The sequence below is a fragment of the Ahaetulla prasina genome, chromosome 1, assembly GCF_028640845.1.
Source record: "Ahaetulla prasina isolate Xishuangbanna chromosome 1, ASM2864084v1, whole genome shotgun sequence".
Taxonomy (NCBI): Eukaryota; Metazoa; Chordata; class Lepidosauria; order Squamata; family Colubridae; genus Ahaetulla; species Ahaetulla prasina.
In genome coordinates this window covers 100343260-100366783 of record NC_080539.1, presented here as the reverse complement: position 1 = coordinate 100366783, position 23524 = coordinate 100343260, and the positions used below count along the sequence as shown (strand labels likewise).

Here is a 23524-nt window from a genome sequence, read left to right as displayed (position 1 = left end):
GAATTTCCATTGCTAAACCATGCAGTTTTATAATGTGACATCATATAACCACAGGCTGGATTTGATTTAAATTATTATTATTATTATTATTTATTAAATTTTTAAATCAAGTCGATTTAAATCAGGATTTAGATCATGATTTAAATCACTAGTAAAAAGGCTTGGTTTAAATCAACTCGATTTAAATGATAATTTTTAAAGAGCAACTGTCATCTCTGTCCCTCAGCAGCTCCTCTTCTGACCTGCTGTTGACTCACCAACAGTCCCAATATTGCAGAATATACAGCTTCATGCTACATAACTAAGCTCCATTTCACTCCATTTCATGCTGAATAAACTAAATTATTAATGTATCTTAAATAGAAAACTATTTCGCGATAGATTTTTACTCCAAAAGCATTTTATTAAAATAAATTTGATAAAAATAAAAACTGATTTAAATAAAAAAAAAACTGATTATTTTTGATTTTTTAAAAAATAAAACACCACAGATTTTTAGCCACTCTGCATAACCACATCAGTTAGTGACAAAAATCCAGCAGGCCCCACTGTTCTTGTTAAATGAGAATAGCAAATCATTAGGCTAGGCCACAGGTGTCAAACTTGGACATGTCATGTGACATATGACGTATTGCGATGTTTTTTGCCTTTGCAGAATCGGGGTGGGCATGGCTTGCACATGACACATCTGGCCCGCAGACCACCAGTTTGACAGGCTTGGGCTAGGCCAGGGGTCTGCAAACTTGGCTCGTTTAAGACTTGTGGACTTCAAGTCTTAAAAGAGCCTTTAAGTCTTAAAAAAGCTTTGCTGGCTGAGGAACTCTGGGAGTTGAAGTCCACAAGTTTTAAAAGAGCCAAGTTTGCAGACCCCTGGGCTAGGCCATCCTTGTGATTTCTTGCTGGCTTCCAGGAAGCAATTAGTGGGGGAGCTGGCAGGAAAATGTGAATCCCGGATGGGTTTGAAAGCCTGCTGGTGGATGAGTAAATGGCTGCTTTGGCCTAGCACAAACACAGCCAGGTCTGGGATGAAAAGGTGAGCGAGCTGCCTTGGGTTCTACCATCTTACTGCTAACCAGGGACCTTCACTGTTGTCTTCTTCCTGCTGGTGAGGTGGCGTACCCAGCAAAGGGTGGTAAAGTGCAGCATGGCGGGGATGGCAGAGTACAGGGCAAACAGAGCAGTAGAGTGCAGGACATGCCAAAGGGCAGAGAGAGGAGGGAGATAGACAGGTGGGTGGAAGTGCACCCTGCAGTTGTAAATGCAGGTAAACTGCCAAACACCTGAATTTTCATCATGTGACAGTGGGGATGCTAGAGTGGCTATAACTTGAAAGACTGGATGTAAGTGTCATTTGTTCAGTGCCAGCGTAACTTCAAATAGTTGCTGAATAAATGTCATTAAGGAAGGACTACTTGCAGTAAAGAAATAGTAGATTGGATTTTACTATTCCAACATTATAATTCTTGGGATTCCACTGAAAATTTGAAAACTATAGCAATAGCACTTAGATTTATATACCACTTCACAGTACTTTACAGCCCTCTCTAAGACTATTGCTTGACATAGTGTAAGCCGCCCTGAGTCTTCGGAGAAGGGCAGGATATAAATGCAAAATTAAAAAAAAAAAGCAGTTTACAGAGTCAGCATATTGCCCCCAACAATCTGGGTCCTCATTTTACCAACCTCGGAAGAATAAAAGTCAACCTTGAGCTTGGTGAGATTCGAACTCCCAAATTGTAGGCAACCGGCAGTCAGCAGAAGTAGCCTGCGGTACTGCATTCTAACCACTGTGCCACCAGAGCTTTGTTGGAAAACTATAGGAGACTTCTGCTGAAGTATGTTGTAATCTAAAGTTTTAGAATCCTGGGTTCTATCAGGGAAGGAACAGGAGACGAAGTCTTTAGATATCAGGGCTGTCTATAGGAAATACATAGCATCATTTATAAACTGGAATTGTATAAATTTTCATGTTGTATGTATGATATCCAAGAGTGGCAGCTGATGCTATACCAAAACTCTGAAAGTGAAACATCCCTCTCCAAGATTTCAGTAATACATCCAAGGTTGACCCTCTCATCCATGATCAAGTCACAAGATGAGGAATAATCTTGTTACAGACTGACCTGGCTTTCAGTATCCAGCAGCTGAAATCCCGGGCTTTCAAAGGTCTGCTGACTGACTCCTTCTATGTTTGATTCAGAAGCTCAGAATATTTTTAGAGGCAGCATCAATAACATTGTTTAGTTTAAATGTATTAGTTTTGGAATTCAGTACAATATATGCACTGCAAGAATATTTTTATACTTAAGTGTACAGTGCAATCTATTTTAAGAGCATTCAAAAATAGTGTACAATACAATAGTCTTCTACAGCAATTCTGTTTCTATTGTATATTCTTTATTTTAAGAAAGAAAATAGAATTATGAGGAGGGGGAAAAGCAAACAGAAGTACATAGTTTTCTGCCAAATGATCCATTCCAGCAGCCTGGAAGGTTAACAATACATTTAATTTTTTCATTACATCAGTTATGATTCATCAATAGGAATTTTGAAAATATTTAGAAAAGCAGCAACTTAGTCTTCCTTTTTCTGTATTGTCTTTTCTATTAATGTTCTATTGGGAGATGTGATACAGTGAATAAAAATAAAGAGAACCTCAAGTACCTGTTCTGCACCCATTAAGCAACTTATTAACTTGTTGATATTGTTGTTAAGAAAGATTTTAAACTTAATCTGTTAAAAAGAATTAACATTCCTTTTGGATTAGGTTTAAAATATTTCTTCAACAAAAAGCATCCTATGGACTTCAGAGCCTATTAGGAGGGAAGGATATAAGATAGATTGTGAATCTTTCTGTGCTATCAGATCACAACTTCAGAAATTTTTTTCCCCCTGGCAAAGTGGCTAATATGGAAGAAGAATGAAGCAGTGAACTTCACTGAAGCGGGAAACACAGGAAAATCATTCATTTTGCTTTTGCTGGTAACATGACTGTTTCTGGCAAAAGAAAAAAGGAAGGCATTTAAAAAAATTATTTTGCCTGTCCTGTTTCTCAACCCTATGCAGAGAACCGCTTGAGTCCTCTGATCTTACACACCTCTGACTGACAAAATAGAATTTTATCTTTTGTAGTTGTGTCATCTCTGTAGACTGCCTTCCCAAGATCTGTGTTGCATGGGCTTTTCCCCTTTATCTGTTGCACTATGAAATGATGAATATGAACAAGGCGCTGTGCATGTCAGGATGTTTGGCATCACATTGGAGACCAGAATAATATACCATGGGAATGGAAAGGTCCATGCTGTCGATACCATACAGCCATATAATTTTTTCGATTGTGTACATTCTTCTTTGTTGCTGCTAAGTTGCTTTCTGAATCAACTTGTTTTGCTTTTTCCTTAATACATTGAATCATAAAATATCCAGATGGATGGCGTCAGCACAACATATATCACTCTCTGTGAGTGAATATGTGTGCATGGTCACATACACAAACATGTATACATTAAAATGAAAGAAACTTTCTATGTTCCTCAAAGATAGCCACAAGACCTTCAACTTGATGAAGTATCTCTATCGCTAGTAGTGATCTTCAACTAACTTGGTTAAGCATTTATGTGAATATAACTGTCTCTCATTCCATCTTCACTAAGTTCCCAGGAGGAAGCCAGGTTATGAATATAATTATTGTAATGATAATCTTGGAGAAGTGTTATGGCTTGCTGCGGTACCGAGAATTCTGGATTGGTGGTTTTGGGATATTCTCTGGTTCCTAATGCCAGGGGATTTATGTGAGACTATTTACAACACGGAATGTCCTCCACAGAGTTATGGGAGAGTGGTCAGGCCACATTGTCATCATGTAACACTGTCAGTTACAGAATTGTCTAATTCTGGCTGCTGCTATGTACCACATTGCCTTCTTCATGCTACCACAGCATGAAAATAGGGTGTTTGAAGCCAGACTGGCATCTTTCCTACCCTCTGCTGTCTGCCCAACAAATATAAGAGCCATGGTGGCGCAGTAGTTAGAATGCAGTACTGCAGGCTACTTCTGCTGACTGCCGATTGCCAGCAATTCAATTCTCACCAGCTCATGGTTGACTCAGCCTTCCATCCTTCCAAGGTCAGTAAAATGAGGACCCAGATTGTTGGGGGCAGCATGCTGACTGTATAAACCATTTAGAGATGGCTGTAAAGCACTGTGAAGCGATATAGAAGTCTAAGTGCTATTGCTATATGACATTACTTTGTTGATATGAATTGCTTGGCAAACTCCATATGGCTTATGGACATTAGCAATAGGACAGTCTTTAATAAGTGGGCTCTAGCAGTGTTTCCATTGGAAAGCTTAAAGGTTTTTTTGCACTACCATTTGATTTCTCATGTTATGTGTTATCTCCAGTATACAATAAGATGTTCTGTGGGCGTTCTGTTTTTGTAGTACAAATGAATTTCTTCCACCTCCCTTCCCCCAGTGAACAATCTGGCATTAAGGAAAATCAACTGCCTGCAAAATGCAGGCAGTTTCCTGGATATACATTTGGTTTCCTGACCTACCTAAGTGTTAATTTTTTTAAGGTTATGCAAAATGAAGCCCCAGTTTTAAGTACAAGTCTTTAGCTAAGTGTTTAATGCCAATGCTTTGGGATCAGGAGACATTATTATAAATTTTTTTACGCTGCATTTTAATCCTTTGTTTGAAAATTTGATCTGCAATTTTGCATGCCTGTAAAGCTGAGACAGGTAAATAATGATCAACAGTATCCTGGTTGATCTAGAAAGGAGTCAATTTGTTATAATGGTTAAGGCACCAGAATAGAAACCGGGAGAGCATGAGTTCTAGTCCCACTTTGGGCATAAAGCCCGCCGGGTGAGCCAGACATTCTCTCTCAGCTCTAGGAACCAGGTAATGGCAAACCATTTCCAAGCTCTTATGGGAAAAAACTGCAGGAATTTGTCCTGGCAATTGCCAGGAGCCAATACTGACTTGAAGGCACACACATACCCCAGTAGGAAGCAGCTCATAAATGATATGGCTTTCTGGTATTTTCTTTTTTCTTTTCCTTCCTTCCTTCCTTCCTTCCTTCCTTCCTTCCTTTCTTGCCTACCACCGTATCTTATTCCTAGCTAACCAAATTATTCCACCTGCCTTTTAGCCAACATTTGCTGATGTTAAAATATTATGTTTAAATCATCCATTAAATTCTATGGATTTTCAAAGAAGGATATAAAGTGCTTTGGTTTTAAAGCTCTTCAAGTATAAAATATGGCTATATAGTTAAATTTCTAAATATAAATGAAAAAGGCCTTCTTTTGTTCTAATCTTTGTTTTCCATATTTTTCATGTTCTAAATGAGAAAGTATATACTAGCAATCACCTACATAATATAATAAAAGAAAACAAAATTAAAAGCTTAAATGCAGAAACGGTTGATTGTGGGCAGGAACAGGAACAGAATTTGAGAAATTACATTGTGCAAAATACTGGTGACTAAGCCTTTGTTAGGCCTTTACAAGTTAAAAAATGTCACCAACCACTCCTTTTAAATGCTTTAGAAAGGCATTCATTTTAATGGAAGGAACTTAAATCTGGGTTGTATAAAAATAACCATTTCTTGCACCATTTGTTTCTTTAATAATACATGCTTCAGTGAAAGAGAACACATGGCTGTAATTTGAGAGTTTTGTTATTTTAATTTTATATTGTAAATCATATTAAACAATATATGTTCAAAGATAATAGGGAAGAATTTCAAAGAGAAATTGGCCTCCTAAAGAGCCCTGGAAAGCAAATACAATATAGAGTGATCTTTGCGTGTTTTATTCAAGTAGTCTTTTTGTTCTCCATGCAGTTCAGGAAATAGTCATAACTTCAGCTTATGATGTTTGGTAGAGGTTTCTGGACTTGAAAGTAGATGGCATAATTTACTCCCAGTTACTTCATCATTGTAGACTATAATCCTATCAGAATAACCCAGAGAGGAGTAAATCATGTCTGTGTAGCAGAACATTTATTTATTTATTAGATGTTTACCCTACCTTTATTACATTTATAAGTATCTCAAGGTGGCAAATCTACTTAATATTCCTTCCATATTTTATTTTCCTATGGTTCTCAAATAGCTTGCAAAGAATCATTCTGCTGGATGAATTTATATTGCACATTAAAACAGGATTTAGTTTTGATATTTTAATTCAATATTTTTTCTCATTTCTTATTACAGTCAAGTGCAAAAGTACAGTATCAACATTGACTGACTGTCTCAACCTACATTGATCGAAAGTGGCTCTCAATGAAATCAACCAATCCTATAAAGGATTAATCGGCAAATTAAAACAATCACAGTTTTAATAGTTTTATACTAGAGCTTATCGTGAACAAAATTGCATTCCTAAGATTTATAACAGAAAATATTTTCTTTGAGAGGGCTATGAAGTGATATTTAAGTCTAAGTGCTATTGCTACTGTGAAAGAGGAGTTGAAAAATGGTTTTGGGGCCAAATAGTTGAGGAACCACCGATATCCTGTGGTTTCTACCTGGCTGAATAGAGCTGACAGAGTGGGCATACTCAGGGTTCCCTTGATTAAACAATGTGGCCCTTGGTGAGTTCTGAGCTTGATTGTTTTCTTGCAGATGTTTCATTACCAAACTAAATAACTTAATCACATTAACCTGGGTTATCTTTTGGAATTTATAAAATGGTCCTTCTTTGCCATGATCGCTGCCCTCTGGAATGAGATTCTGTCTCCCCCCTTCCCTTCCCCCCACCAAAAAAATTTGGACAGCTCCCAGTTTGACGATATTCAGACAATCTTAAAAGAGCTGGCTGTTCTTCCAGGCCTTTGATAGAGTGGATACAACACCCCCCTCATTAGAGGTGTGTGTGTGTTGATGTCTAGACTGCCACTGCTGTTTTCTTACTCTATTTGTGTTCTGTTTTATATCATGAGCCACCCAAAGTCATTCTGGAGTTGGAGGGCCAAAATCAAAAAGATATGCATATATATTTTCATGAATAAAATCAGTCCTGAAATTAACAGTGTTGTGGGGTGGGGCCTGAAAATTAGGAGAGAGATGCCCAGGGCCTCTTCTTATTAGAAGGGGAACTATGCTTACTGGGTTCTTCCAGGATTTAAGACTTTTCAGTTTAAATAATCCCAAATATTTCATGGTGCTGAGAATTTATTTATTTATTTTATTTTATTAGATTTTTATACCGCCCTTCTCCCGAAGGACTCAGGGCGGTGTACAGCCAAATAGTAAAACGCCCACAATATACACATTAAAACAAAACTTAAAACCAAGCATATAACTTAAATGGCCAAAATTTAAAATAATTTAAAACCCTAAGAAACATAAAAACCCCAATTAAAAATTTAATAAAACTTTTAACCCAGTCCCGCTTGAATAAATAAATGCTTTTTCAGCTCACGGCGAAAGGTCCGAAGATCAGGCAATTGGCGTAAACCAGTGGGAAGTTCGTTCCAGAGAGTAGGAGCTCCAACAGAGAAGGCCCTACCCCTGGGGGCCGCCAGCCGACATTGTTTGGCGGACGGCACCCTGAGAAGACCCTCTCTGTGTGAGCGTACGGGTCGTTGGGAGGCATAAGGTAACAGCAGGTGGTCCCGTAAGTTTTTTCTAAGGTATGGATTTTTCTAAAGTGTGGATCTGAAGTTTTTTCTAAGGTGTGGATCTGACTTTCTGGTGGAAGACTCTTCTTTAGGGTAGGTTCCAATGCTGATAAACCAGTGATGAGGATGAAGGTGGATACAATATATTGATGTTGTAAAACGATTATACACACCTACAGAATTTCATCATGTGTACCAAGTAAATCAAAGAGGAATCTAGGTCTATATATACAGAATGAGTGTTCCTTGTTATTGGTAAGATGAGGAACAGTCAGCACATTTTAGCAAGTGTGCCACAAGTGCAATTAGAGTCCAGCTTTATTCCAACTATGCACATAGTTTTCTGGGCAAACAAATATAATTTGCCTATACCCTAACTAGGAGGTATATACAGTATGCTGACATACTTAAGATTGCTGAACCCAGATTAAGTTTCCTAATGTTAGTACACCAAAGTAAATTCTTTGTTCTTGTAGACTGTAGACAAGGCTTAATTACAGTAAATAAATGATGTTTTCTGCTGCATATGGCATATAATTCTTTCGTGCTACCTAAACATTTAATCTCACCAAAGATGAGAATTGATGAACAATCCTTTGCTGACAAACACTCTCACTAGAAAGCCACTGGTGTTAAACTAAAGATAATTTTTATTATGTATCACGTTTCAACTTCTGGCAGACAGCTGTTTCATCTAATGCTTCAAGTGTAGAACTAACAATGGGGAATGATGAAATAAAAGAAGGATGGCGAATACTCCACACAAGCCTTCTCAGTTATGTACTTTATCCAATGTGTTTATAAAAAATAATCACAATGAAAAGTAAACACTGGAAACTATAAAGAAGTTCAGCTATATTTTAAAAGCTTAAAAACTCAGATTAAGTTCTTGACCAATCAGTCAGAATAATGACCCCTGTGCTGACATTATAAACTGCAATTGCATGTATCGGGTAACAGGAAGGACTTAATTTATGGAGTTTTAAAGTCATAATTTTATATGATTTAGATTATAATCTTCCATGGATTGCAGCCAAGCAACTCCGTAAATGGCCTTCTTTCCATCACTCCTCTCCCTCCCAGCCAGCCGTCTCAAACTGTCAGAAGGAATAGCAATTCATGAAGTGTCAAGTACACAATTTTTAGCTCAAATATACCACTTCTCTGTTTAAACAGCGAAAATACATCACTGACATTGCCACCACCTACCTAGAATGCACAAATGATAAAGCACACCATCATTTCTTAGCAGTCTCTATAAATAAGAACAAATTCATAGAACCTTCTCGTTGGTAATCAAAAAGCATTCTTGATTTTGAAATCGCACCACAACCTTATCCGTGTTGATTTATCATTTTCAAATTTCAAATTAGCAAATTTAAATTTGGGGCAGATGGTTATTACACTGTACTTTGCTGTTGGATTTACACATTAAATCCAATTTTGGTCCTGAAGAGCATCTTACATAGGAGTATACAGATTGGACCCTGCTATTGAGTGGGCTGAATCAGTAAGAAATCAGACAGGCTTCATATACAATTACAAAATGTAATTGTAGCATATGAACTAGTTTATGCTAATGGTTCAGAGGCAAAGTTGCTTGCCATTTCACTGAAAAAATCTACTTGGTCTACATTAGGCTACCGCAGAAATTGATGATATATTGTATTCTTCCACATCTGATCTAAAATCAGTAAGTGAGAGCATATGCACCAAGACAAATTTCTTGTGTGTCCAATCACACTTGGCCAATAAAAAATTCTATTCTATTCTAAAGCGAAATGCCTAAAATGATGTATTTTCAGTCGATGCATTAACTTCAAATATGTTAAAGTTGAGATTCGTCCCTTTTTTAAGGGTTTTAATCCTGGTGTCTATCACTTTGCACCAGGATTTATAAAATAAACCACAATTGGTTTGGTGTGTATAATATAGTAAATAAATACTGGTTTATAAACCACAGTGGGTGGATTCATATAACATGCAAAACTAAAACCAAACAGACAATATTATTACTTAAGAATGATGTAAGAATAAAATCAAGTAGAACAAGCTGGGCTAAGAGAGTTTTTCTTGATCCACAGCACTTACTCTATGTGCACACAGTGCCTCCCTTCTAAATGCAGAGGTATTTCAGATATTGAGGAGCCTAACTTTTTAATATCTAGTAAATATCTTTTTGAAGATATTTAATAGAACCTTGCATGGTTGCTCACCACTGCTTTAATTTTGTTTTAAAAATATATTGACAATTTCTTAACTTTATTTGGGCTGGTATAGCAATAATTATAAAAAGGAAGAATATTTGAGGCAATTAATGTTGCATTTGCATGTATTTTGCAACCCACTCTACATGGGGCTGCCCCTAAAAAGCATCCAGAAGTTTCACTTGGTGCAAAATGCAGCGCCCCGCATGGTTTTGTGCAAACCTCAGTGTGCATATGTATCATGTCTCCTGCAGGAACTGCATTGGTTGCCGATTTGCTTCCAGGTCTAATTCATGGTGCTGGTTATCACCTTTAAAGCCCTTCATTGGACCAGGTTATATGAGGGACCATCTCTTGCCGGTCACATCTACCTGACCCACTAGAGTGGGGAGGCAAGGAATGTTGGGGGTCCCGTCCCCTAAGGAGATATATCTGGCAGGACTCAGAAGAATGGCCTTCTTCATGATGGCTCCCTCCTGCTGGAATATCATTCCTCCAGAAATTGGACTGGCCCCATTCTAACACTCTTTCGAAAGGCCCTAAAGATGTTCTGCCAGCAGGCTTGGGGAACCCAGAGCAGGATGGAGCCCATTAAATGACCGTTATGAATGTGTGTTGTCTCCGGGGTGGGTGTGGGTTATTATTTTATTATTTTTTACTTTTTATTATTTTTATTTCTTTTATATTGTGCTTTTATGTCCTGTTGAGTCGCCATATGTGAGTAGGCAGCAACATTAATTTTATAAAATAAACCACAATTGGTTTGGTGTGTATAATATAGTAAATAAATACTGGTTTATAAACCACAGTGGGTGGATTCATATAACATGCAAAACTAAAACCAAACAGACAATATTATTACTTAAGAATGATGTAAGAATAAAATCAAGTAGAACAAGCTGGGCTAAGAGAGTTTTTCTTGATCCACAGCACTTACTCTATGTGCACACAGTGCCTCCCTTCTAAATGCAGAGGTATTTCAGATATTGAGGAGCCTAACTTTTTAATATCTAGTAAATATCTTTTTGAAGATATTTAATAGAACCTTGCATGGTTGCTCACCACTGCTTTAATTTTGTTTTAAAAATATATTGACAATTTCTAAACTTTATTTGGGCTGGTATAGCAATAATTATAAAAAGGAAGAATATTTGAGGCAATTAATGTTGCATTTCCACGTATTTTGCAACCCACTCTACATGGGGCTGCCCCTAAAAAGCATCCAGAAGTTTCACTTGGTGCAAAATGCAGCGCCCCGCATGGTTTTGTGCAAACCTCAGTGTGCATATGTATCATGTCTCCTGCAGGAACTGCATTGGTTGCCGATTTGCTTCCAGGTCTAATTCATGGTGCTGGTTATCACCTTTAAAGCCCTTCATTGGACCAGGTTATATGAGGGACCATCTCTTGCCGGTCACATCTACCTGACCCACTAGAGTGGGGAGGCAAGGAATGTTGCGGGTCCCGTCCCCTAAGGAGATATATCTGGCAGGACTCAGAAGAATGGCCTTCTTCATGATGGCTCCCTCCTGCTGGAATATCATTCCTCCAGAAATTGGACTGGCCCCATTCTAACACTCTTTCGAAAGGCCCTAAAGATGTTCTGCCAGCAGGCTTGGGGAACCCAGAGCAGGATGGAGCCCATTAAATGACCGGTATGAATGTGTGTTGTCTCCGGGGTGGGTGTGGGTTATTATTTTATTATTTTTTACTTTTTATTATTTTTATTTCTTTTATATTGTGCTTTTATGTCCTGTTGAGTCGCCATATGTGAGTAGGCAGCAACATTAATTTTATAAATAAATAAATAAATATTTAAAATTTGAGGGTTAAGTACTCATTTTATATTTTAAACTTGTATTTCTTGACACGAATACCTCAGTTTGATTGAAAACCCTTGCATGGATGAAAACGATTATTATGCACTTAATTATGTATCATGATATATTATTATATCTAACACCTTCCAAAGGTGAGGGGGACAAAGGCACAGAGGCACTGCTTGGCTGTAAAAGCACCAGTCCTCTTCAGTGACCTGCCACTGGACATTACATTAGCCCAAACTTCAACCTTCCATTTTCATGAATTGAAGATGGAATATTTTCAAAGAGTGTTTGGGGCTTAGCATATATTTTAGAGTAGGGGTTATCAACCTTTCGGACCTCATGGACCACTAAATTCATAATTTTAAATCCCGTGGACCACTAATATGATCTGCCTAATGACTGGGTGGGTGGGTGTGGCTAGGCGGTCATGTGACTGGATGGGCATGACCAGAACTCACCTCCCTGCCTGGGTTCCTTAGGGCCCCAACAGGAAGCAATTGTTGGAGCTAAGCAGCCACCATGAGAGAGAGTTGACAAAACAGCTCAGTTTAAATTGGATCTGACCAAGAAGGAGGCTCAGTAGAAGCACCTCACTGAGGACTACGAGCATAGGTTTTCCAAGCAGAGGGAAGACCTGTGGGAGTGCAAGGCCAGGTACAGGTCATGATGAAGTCCCACTGGAAACAAGGTCCTCTGGCTCTTCGCCACCAGCAGCACTTCCCTCCAGCCTTCGCCCAAAGCCCCACACCAGGAAGCTGAAGTAGACCCCAAGTCGGAATTTCTCCCCCCCTCAGACCCACACAAAAAAACCTCAAAGGGGGAGACTCTCTGCAGCAACACAAACGTTCATTGCACGTATCCGTCCCAGGGGCATAGTTTGCGGACCCCTGATTTAGTGCAATATTAAAAACGCTAATAATTTTTCTGCGGACCACCAAAATTTTCTCGTGGACCACCAGTGGTTGGTGACTGCAGTTTTAGAGGATTGTTTCTGGGTTGTTTTGACTTTGGTTGGTGTAAGGATTTTTTCCCCCTTGAATTTTATTAACTCTGATCTTTTCATGTTTCTGACAGTCAATTTGATGTAGTGATATCTTGAGTTCCAGTCCTACCTTAGGCCAGTCCCTCTTTCTCAGCCCTAGACAGAAGTCCCTCTTTCTTTCTCAGCCCTAGACAGAAGAAAATGGCAATCCATTTCCAAAAATCCTGCCAAGAGTACTGCAGAGACTAGTTCTATATTTGGGAAACTGGGGAGAGCCCAGCGGGAATGTGACAGGATTCAAATGTACAAAATAAACAAATTATCAGGGGTGGGATTCTACCGGTTCAGACTGGTTTGGGCGAACTGGTAGCTCCGATGATCAGCTGGAGCGAAGCGGTTTGCTTCGACGATCAGGTTGGCCCGCCCGCCTGCCCCTGCCCTTTACTTACCTTTATCTTCTCAGCTGATTGGCACGGCAGAACACCTCAGCTGTGTTACTCCCGAGTGGTAATACAGAAGGTTAGTATTTGTAAAACTCTGCATGCGCACAAAGCACACAATCACCAAACCAGTTGTTAAACCGGCAGCATCCCACCACTGCAAATTACCAACAATTCTCTATCTATTAAGCTGCTTGTGTGCATCAGGATATGTGTAACTGTGCCTTGGGAGCATGTATGCGTATCAAATAATACAAACACAATTTGTTGCGGATTAAGAAGACCTATTGTATTAGACTAACAAAACCATATACTCTAGGAGCCTGCCGCCAGCAGCAGCTGGCTAAATGCCTTTGGTGAGCACATAAATGGAGACGTGATGGCAGCAGGTTGCCTTCTTCCTTCTGCTTCCAGCAGCTGATGTTCCTGCACTCACTTGTCTCTAAATGCGGTGACTTGGTTTATTCAGAGACTTATTGTCTGAGACTATGATGACCCTGCTTAATTGCCATTCACAGATGTAGACCAGAGCTTTATGAGGCTATTTGGCCTCTCTCAATAAATGTCATTGAATTGTGATTTTAGTGTGTCAGGAGAAAAATACTAGTAATGAGTAATCATGAGTAATCTTATGAACTGCATTTCATTAAATTAATTATACTTAATTTCAACTTAATCCAATTTAGTTTTTATCCTAGCCTTATTACCTTGCTTGTCCTAGTTGTATTAAGTTTGGGTGTCATTGGCTTGAAAAGGGCTGGACATCAGGTGCCCTGCAGGGTCATTGAAATCAATGGTTGTGAACTCTTCATTGCTTCACACTTTTAGTGTGAGGCATTTGCGATGTCTGTAGGCTTCACTACTTAACTAGTATTTGACTATGAGACACTGTTGCGTATGGCATTTGTAAGCCTGGTTTGAGTTAATCAATGGTCTGGCTGTCATAGACTGCAACAGAGCTCTTTCTTGGCGCTGATAGATTCTGCGAATGAGATTTTAAGTATTTATAATGTGACAAATTGATGTCAAGTTGCAGGAAATGAATGAGAAAAGCCTCTGCTTCCAGTAAGTCTGAACTCTAATAATACCTGGAAAGCAGATGTTTTTACAGTGAGATCTCTTCCAAATCTATATCGTACTTAAAACTTCCTTAAATACAATGCTATAGTCCTTCCTATCAATAATTAGTTTTAGACTGTTTGTCTTATGGGAACATCCTGGTACCTTGTTCAGTTCACTTTTAAAGTTCTGGAATGGCAATGACTTCAGGGTTAGACTCTTAACTCTACTGAAATATTAAAATACATAAAGTCATATTGGTAGGGCCAAGAAGAGTCAACAGTTGTGTGCAACAGAAAAGCCTTGTTTGGATAATTGTGGAGGGTAGTAATCATAAAAGTCAAGTTGGTTCTTGTGGGCCCGTGGTTGACTCTTTGACACCTACTCTGCTTGAACCCAGCTCATATTTAAACTGAACAGTGGGGACAGAGAATTAACTGATACAGAAAATTTCTGTCCCCAGCAATCGAAAACTAAAAGGGTTATCAGTGCATGTAACATAGATGTCTGTATGGGTAAGACTATCAGCCCTGCTATTAAGCAAAACCAAGCATTTAACAGTGAGTGCCATACCATGTGCACTAAACCAACAGGTGGCAAGAAAGTAGGAGCAGTCAACACAGGTTATGTAGACAGTAAACACAAGGTCAATCCAAATGGACTCAAATGTCTATACACCAATGCACAGAGTATGAGGAATAAACAGGATGAATTAGAAATTCAAGTAAATGAGGGCAGATATGATATTGTTGCCATTACGGAAACTTGGTGGGATGAAACTGACAAATGGAACATGCAGCTAGAGGGATATAAATTATTTAAAAGAAATAGACCAAATAAAAGAGGAGGTGGAGTTGCACTATATATAAAAGAAATAACTACATCTCTACAGAAATAGAGCACAACAATGATGAAAATCATCTTGAATGTATTTGGGTCAATATAAAAGGGGTGAAAAACGATATTGCCATAAGTCTATACTATAGGCCACCCAACCAAACAGAGGAAGTAGATGAACTTTTTGCTAGTCAGCTAACTAAGGTATGTAGGAAGCACATCACAGTAGTAATGGGGATTTTAACTACCCTGACATCAACTGGGAAACAAACTCTGCACCAAGTGGAAGATCCAACAGGTTCCTAACAAACCTAGCAGACAACTTTGTTTCCCAAAAATAGAGAAGGCGACAAGGGATCAGCCATATTGGACTTAATTCTCACTAACAGAGATGAAATGATAGAAGGTGTTGAAGCTACAGGAACCTTGGGGCAAGTGACCACGCAATATTGGAATTCAACATTAAGCAAATACAAGTAGTAGAACAAAGTCAAACTAGAGTCTTGGACTTTAAGAGCTAATTTCAATAAACTTAGAGAGAGCTTGAGAAGGATTGAATAGATGAGAATCCTCAGGGGGAAAACAACTCAAGATGCTTGGGAAATTTTGAAAAGTGAGATTATAAAAGCACAGTCTAACACAATACCAATGAAGAAGAAAAATAATAGATCTCAAAAGAAACCAGCATGGATGCATAAAGAACTATCTGACAAATTGAAAGACAAAAAGGACAAATATAAAAAGTGGAAAGAGGGGCAAATAACTAAGGCAGAATATCAGCAAATAGCCCGAGCCTGTAAAGATGAAGTGAGGAAAGCTAAGGCTCACAATGAACAAAGGCTAGCGACAAAAGTAAAAAATAGCAAAAAAAGCTTCTTCCAACATGTTAAAAACAAGAAAAAAGTCAAGGAAACAATTGGCCCATTGCTGGGAGAAAGTGGCAAGAAGATGACAAGCAACAGGGAGAAAGCAGATCTACTTAACTCATATTTTGCATCTGTCTTTACACAAAAGGAAAAAACAATCCAACCTATCAAAAACAGCACCACAAAAAATAGATTAGAAACACAAGTTAAAATAGGGAAGAAAATGGTAAGTGAACACCTGTCTACCCTAGAGAGTTCAAATCACCAGAACCGGATGGATTACACCCCAAGGTTCTGAAGGAACTGGCAGACGTGATCTCAGAACTACTGAACTATATCTTTCAAAGATCCTGGAGCACAGGGGGGCTGCCAGAGGACTGGAAAAGAGCTGATGTAGTTCCCATCTTCAAAAAAGAAAAAAAAACAGATCCAAGAAACTACAGACCTATCAGCTTGACCTCAATATCGGGGAAGATTCTGGAAAAGATAATCAAGCAATGAATCAACGAACACCTAGAAGCAAACAAAGTAATAACCAAAAGCCAACATGGGTTTGTCAAAAACAGATCATGCCAGACTAATCTTATCGCATTCTTTGACAAAATGACAAAATTAGTAGACCAGAGGAATGCTATCGATATAATTTACTTGGACTTCAGTAAAACATTTGATAAAGTAGACCATAACCTACTATTAGATAAAGTAGAAAAATGTGGGTTAGACAGCACCACCACCACCAGATGGATTCGTAACTGGCTGACCAACCGCACTCAACGTCTAGTCCTCAACGGAACTACATCCACATGGAGGGAAGTATGCAGTGGAGTACCCCAAGGCTCTGTTTTAGGCCCAGTACTCTTCAACATCTTCATCAATGACTTGGACGAGGGGATAGATGGGGAACTCATCAAATTTGCAGATGACACCAAGCTGGCAGGAATAGCCAACACTCCAGAAGATAGGCTCAAGTTACAGAAAGATCTTGACAGACTTGAACATTGGGCGCTATCTAACAAAATGAAATTCAACAGTGAAAAAAGTAAGGTTCTACATTTAGGCCCAAAAAACAAAATGCACCGGTACCGTATATGTGGTACCTTGCTCAATAGTAGTACCTGTAAGAGGGATCTTGGAGTCCTAGTGGATAACCATTTAGATATGAGCCAGCAGTGTGCAGCAGCTGCTAAAAAAGCCAACACAGTTCTGGGCTGCATAAACAGAGGGATAGAATCAAGATCACGTGAAGTGTTAGTACCACTTTATAATGCCTTGCCACACTTGGAATATTGCATCCAGTTTTGGTCGCCACGATGTAAAAAAGATGTTGAGACTCTAGAAAGAGTGCAGAGAAGAGCAACAAAGATGATTAGGGGACTGGAGGCTAAAACATACATAGAACAGTTGCAGGAACTGGGTATGTCTAGTTTAATGAAAAGAAGGACTAGGGGAGACATGATAGCTGTGTTCCAATATCTCAGGGGTTGCCACAAAGAAGAGGGAGTCGGGCTGTTCTCCAAAGCACCTGAGGGTAGAACAAGAAGCAATGGGTGGAAACTGATCAAAGAAAGAAGCAACTTAGAACTAAGGAGAAATTTCCTGACAGTTAGAACAATTAATAAGTGGAACAACTTGCCTGCAGAAGTTGTAAATGCTCCAACACTGGAAATTTTTAAGAAAATGTTGGATAACCATCTGACTGAGATGGTGTAGGGTTTCCTGCCTGGGCAGGGGGTTGGACTAGAAGGCCTCCAAGGTCCCTTCCAACTCTGTTGTTATGTTATGTTATGTCATATACAAATCTTTGTACATGTTGAAGATAGACCTTGACTTATAGCCATTCATTTAATGACCGTTAAAACGGCACTGAAAAAGTGACTTAAGATCAGCCCTCGCATTTGCCACCCCTGCAGCATCCCCATGGTTATATGATCAACATTTGGGCATTTGGCAACTGGCATCTATTTATGATAGTTACAGAGTCCTGGGTTACAGTGTCCCAGGCAAGGGTGAAATTCAAACTTTTTTCCTACTGGTTCTGTGGGCGTGACTTAGTGGGTGTGGCAGGGGAAGGATATTGCAAATACTGCATTCCCACCCCACTCTGGGGCCAGCCAGAGGTGGTATTTGCCGGTTCTCTGAATTATTCAATTTTTCCGCTACTGGTTCTCCAGAACCTGTTAGAACCTGCTGGATTTCACCCCTAGTCTCAGGGTCATGCCATTCTGACCTTCCCAGCTACCTTCGAACAAGCAAAGTCAATGGGGAATGCCAGATTCACTTAACAACCACAGCAAATAAGATCATAAATTTGGGTGCAAATCACTTACCAGCTACATTACTTAAGGGATATTCCGGTTCCAATTGTGTTTGTAAATTAGGGACTGTCTGATGGGAAGACTTCTACTTTCAGAAGAGAGGACTATTCATTGCTATTTTAGTGGTAAGCTATATGCTTCTTTATAGTCCATGAACAAAAAGCTTCTGGGTCCAAACAGTTCAGTTGATGGAGAAAGAAGATCTCATTCCCAACTGAGATAAAGGGAAGCTTAAGTTTGGCAAGGTATTTTGTGAAAGGTACAGTAGTTTGTAGTTGAACAGCCCCTTATCTTTTATGTAGCATACTTTTCAGACTTATGCAAATGCTCAGTGAAGGATGAGAGTTTAAAGACAACTTGTAAAAAAAAAGATTCTTAAAGAATTTGGGCACAGTGCCACTTCACAAATCTAAAACCTTCTCTCACAAGATGCATCCTAGCAATAACTGGGCATACAAATGTGTGAAGAACATTATGTGCTTACATACCAACTGTCACACATTTCCCAGAACCATCATGTTTCTCGAAGTATGGTCTTGCAATAAAACGTTGTCCTACATAAAACCTAGATCTCAAATGTTTGAAATCAGCAAACTTATTTCGAACATGACGTTCCACCCAGATTCTGTTTTACTTATCCCCTCTCCACAATACCTTTTCTGGGCTTGGTCACTTAATCTCAATTTTATTGACACAGGATTTATTATATTTATTCAAAAGAAAGACAGACTTTGTTAATGTATGAGGGTTCCTTCGAAAAGGACACACAAATAAAAAATTAAAAACAGAAAAAGTCTTCCGTGGCACCTGCCATCTCTATCTTTCCAGTCTAGCATCAGCTGAAAAAAATCTTATTTCCTCTTATCCCTATAAATTTGCCCGGTCACATATTTGCCCGATCACATAAATATGTACAGACCTGTAGCCATTTCATTTCTTGCTCATTTTTTTATTTCAACATCTATTCTTAAAACATTCCAAGCAACAATTTGGGTTCTATGATATAAATCAGGGGTCTCCAACCTTGGCAACTTTAAGACTTGTGGACTTCAACTCCCAGAATTCCTCAGCCAGCAAAGGTTGGAGACCCCTGATATAAATAGTACCTTCTGTGGCTATAGATACGATCTTTTTGCAATCAATTAAGAACAAATGCAGTTTGATAATGGTTAAATAAACATGTACGAGTAATCCTTAAATTACAACTGTAATAGAAACTGCCAGTCCCTTATTTTATGTATTTTTTTGTGGCAGTTGTTAAGTGAACCAATGGTTCTCTATGGGCGTGGTTTTGGAAGTGCTGATTTTTGGCAAAACCATTGTAAAACACATCAAGTTACCGCAGGATGGGGCAAAGGGCTGTAAATGTGCCCATGTTACTTATTAGGTACTTAAACCAGGAGTGTCAAATTCAAGGCCTGGGGGCTGGGCCACGGGGCCACCCTAGAAACAGCAAAGGACTGGCCCATGGTACCTCTGCCAGCAAAAACGGAGCTTAGGAGGGCTACGTGTGGTCTTTCCAGGCTCCATTTTCAGCTGCAAAAGCCTCCTGCCGCCTTCTGCCAGTGAAAATGGAGCTTGGGGGGTATGTGCCCCCTCCGAGCTTAGTTTTCACTGGCAGAGGGTGGCAGGAGGCTATCACAGCTGAAAATGGAGCTCTGAAGCCCGTTTTCGCTGGCAGAGCGCTTGGGCCACCACAGAGAAGAGCAACAAAGATGATTAGGGGACTAGAGATTAAAACATATGAAGAACGGTTGCAGGAACTGGGTATGTCTAGTTTAATGAAAAGAAGGACTAGGGGAGACATGATAGCAGTGTTCCAATATCTCAGGGGCTGCCACAAAGAAGAGGGAGTCAAGCTATTCTCCAAAGCACCTGAAGGCAGGACAAGAAGCAATGGTTGGAAACTAATCAAGGAGAAAAACAACTTAGAACTAAGGAGAAATTTCCTGAGAGTTAGAACAATCAATATGTGGAACAACTTGCCTGCAGAAGTTGTGAATGCTCCAACACTGGAAATTTTTAAGAAAATGTTGGATAGCCATTTGTCTGAAATGGTGTAGGGTTTCCTGTCTGGGCAGGGGGTTGGACTAGAAGACCTCCAAGGTCCCTTCCAACTCTGTTATTATGTTATGTAAAGACACCCCTGACACGAATGATGTGAAGTTGGCCACGCCTACCTCGGCCCCCAGGTTCAAACACAACCCTGATGTGGCCCTCAATGAAATCGAGTTTGAGCAGAGAAATTGATGAGTATCTTTGGAAGAATGCTTCTGCATGAAAAATGAGGTTTAGGTTACAAATGTGTTCCTCTGGATGAGGGGTTAGTGGTAGAAATGAAGAATGTTGTCTTTCATCAGAAGCTGCAGCAAAACTTTGGAAGGGTGAGTCTTTCTTTTCTTGTGTCTGGGAATGTATTAACTGATACAAGCTGAATCGTGACTGAGTAGGCACGTGTGGGACTACACTGTGTAGTTCTCTGTAAAGTTTCCTACAGGCGTAAGCCATATGTAAGCTATAGAGATTCAAAGGACATTTTTGTTTTCAACTGATGGGCCACCTTCTTCTAAATAGGCAAGCCCAGACAATAGTTCACTTAGAAGTTAGAATAGTTCACTTAGAATAGTTAGAAGTTTTAATTTTATTGCATCTAGGTTGCTTTTGATCCCGTCAAAATGGAAATATGCCTTTTATAAATTTGACAATAAAAGGTCTTTTATACTCACTGTAAACAAATGAAGACAATATAAAACATTAGAATCTAATGGTTCCACCTGTATAAAGAATACCCATTAAAGGTTTGAGACACAGAATGTATATCAGAGAGAAAATATGTGTAAATGCCTCATTTTCACATCTCCTTTACCCGTTCAGCCTTCAGGTCAGGCTTCTGATATGTTGGATTGCAAGGACATATCCATATAATAAGTTTCTCAGGAACATTTCAGAAGTGGTTTCTTTTGACTCCTCAGTTAAAATATATACCTTTAGGTTTTTTTCCTAGCCGTGTCCCATCAAAATAGCAAGTTTTATCTGTATTCCGCTGTTTTGAAATTAGTCGAGGTCATAAAGGTGCTGCCACCTGCTGAGATAAAATAAATTGAGATACACAGTAAATATTTCCCTTTTTCGATTATGAAAAGTTGACAAGTATGTAAGTCCAAACACTATGCATATACAATTACAGCTTCTAATCTAGATGCAGTTTCCACTTTTGCAGAAACAACAGGACAGTTACACTGTTACACATTGTTTTAATTTAAAATGTCCAAGCCTTCTTCCTTTAACAGACAACCTTGCTGCTTTCTGAGAATCAAGATGAAACTGCATTCCAGAGAGCATCTCAAATGTGACATTATTGATCTAATTGCATTTGTGAAACAATCAAGAAGTACTACATATAGAAATTCTGTCTAAGCAAACAAACATATTTCCCAGATTTCGTTTCAAAGTTTGTGTGGATAGGGATGGCCGTGTATGGAAATAAACCACAGAAACCTTCCACAGGATTAACTCAGAAATTAATCAATATGGGTAGAATAAGTACAACTAAAAAATTTAAAAACTGGTTAAGATAACACCGTGAAATAATTTTTGAACTCTGGAAAATATGCGAGGTTACGCAGCCTCGCATATTTCAAGGTCAAAAGTAGTAAATATATGGTAGCTTACCTCTATGATTACATTTCTCTACCCACATTCCCAATATTAAGGCAAAAGTCAAGAATCGTTTGCAAGCCCGACTACCTACACTTTTAATCTCTTTTCTAGCAGGAGGCTTAATTAACATTTTCTAGCATTGGCAGCCCCATCTGGAAATTACTATTCAACCACCCACATTAATACCCAAGCTTTTCCTCCTTTCCTTTAATTAAAATGCTGTCAGAACGCTTAGCTCATGAAAGAGCTTCCTGAACTTAACAGTTGTATAGCGACATGTTGAAAACTGCATGGAAGCTTGTGCTGATCTATACTTAGAGTATAGCTTTTTTTCTCTTTGACAGTTTTATTAAATAGAGATTAATTGTGTGTGTGTGTGTGTGTATGCAGGCCACTTCTAAGTAGGAAACAAACAAATTAAGAGATTTATTAGGTATATATCAGGGGTGGGCTGCTCCTGGTTCAAATGAACCGGTAATGATGGCTGTGAGAGGCTCTGCCCACCCACCCAGACTTCACCAAAAACGCTCTGTGCATGCGCAGAAGCACTGCATGTGTACCCGTGTGCTACTGATAGTGAACCGGTAGCGCCAGGATTTGAATATCACCACTGGTATATATCCTGCCTTCCTGCCAGGAGTTCAGGGTGGCATATACAGCACTACGGCTCTTCATTTTCCCACAACAATCTTGTAAGGTAGGTAAGTCTGAGAGAAAGATTAGCATAAAGCCATCCAGTGAAGTTCTGCAGCTGATTCTGGGAAGTTAAACAAACAAACAAACCCAGAACATCCGACCTGTGCTGTAGCTGCCTGATTCATTATGTTTCATAGCCTTCATCTTGCAATGGACTGGTTTTGGAGGAGGATGACATCTGAACCAGTCTTTTAAATGGAATGCACTGAGTTTCCTAATGAACTTGTGTATGAAATCAAAGCATAACCAACAAAATGGATGGGTTGAGAGAGTTAAAAATGGTGTTTCTCTAATAGCTGAAGAAATATGATAAAATTAAGGAAATCTATACATAGGTTGAAAAAATATAATAAAAATATGCACATGATTAATTGCTTTTATTTATAAAATATCCTCTATAATCAATCATTTTTTAAGCGGAGAGGCTGAATCATTTTTGGAAGATTATGAAGAACAGAGAAGCACATCATGGAGGGAGTAAAAACGCTGAGATCTAAAACAGTGGTCCCAATCATTTTGGCACCAGGGATCGGTTTCATGGAAGACAATTATTCCACAGATCGGGCGGGTGGGGAAAGGAGGAGTATGCAATCTAGATCCCTCACATGCAGAGTTTACAGTACGGTTCATGTTCCTATGAGAATCTAATGCAGATGAAGCTTCTGCACGATATATATACTGCACGAATCAAGAAGAGGACCGTGAAAATATTTACAGATCCCTCACATCCAGGACATAAACTGTTTCAATTCCTACCCTCAAAACGACGCTACAGAGCACTGCACACCAGAACAACTAGACACAAGAACAGTTTTTTCCCCGAAGGCCATCACTCTGCTAAACAAATAATTCCCTCAACACTGTCAAACTATTTACTAAATCTGCACTACTATTAATCTTCTCATAGTTCCCATCACCAATCTCTTTCCACTTATGGCTCTATGACTATAACTTTGTTGCTGGCAATCCTTATGATTTATATTGATATATTGACCATCAA

At 39.1% G+C, this 23524-nt stretch overlaps 1 protein-coding gene and 1 long non-coding RNA gene across 5 annotated transcripts in view; one reads left to right on the top strand and one right to left on the bottom strand.

Annotated features, from left to right (window-relative positions):
• Nucleotides 1-23524, bottom strand: part of LOC131191853 (uncharacterized) — a 58259-nt gene that overhangs the window by 4231 nt on the left and 30504 nt on the right. The window contains exon 3 of one of the 2 annotated variants that reach the window (XR_009153586.1): nt 21154-21253. This is a non-coding gene — a long non-coding RNA (uncharacterized LOC131191853). Of the gene's footprint in view, nt 1-21118; nt 21254-23524 lie in introns of those variants that run through there. The other variant, XR_009153587.1, reaches the window with a different exon arrangement.
• PHACTR2 (phosphatase and actin regulator 2) overlaps nt 1-23524 on the top strand; it is a 64709-nt gene that overhangs the window by 11489 nt on the left and 29696 nt on the right. The window lies entirely within an intron of this gene.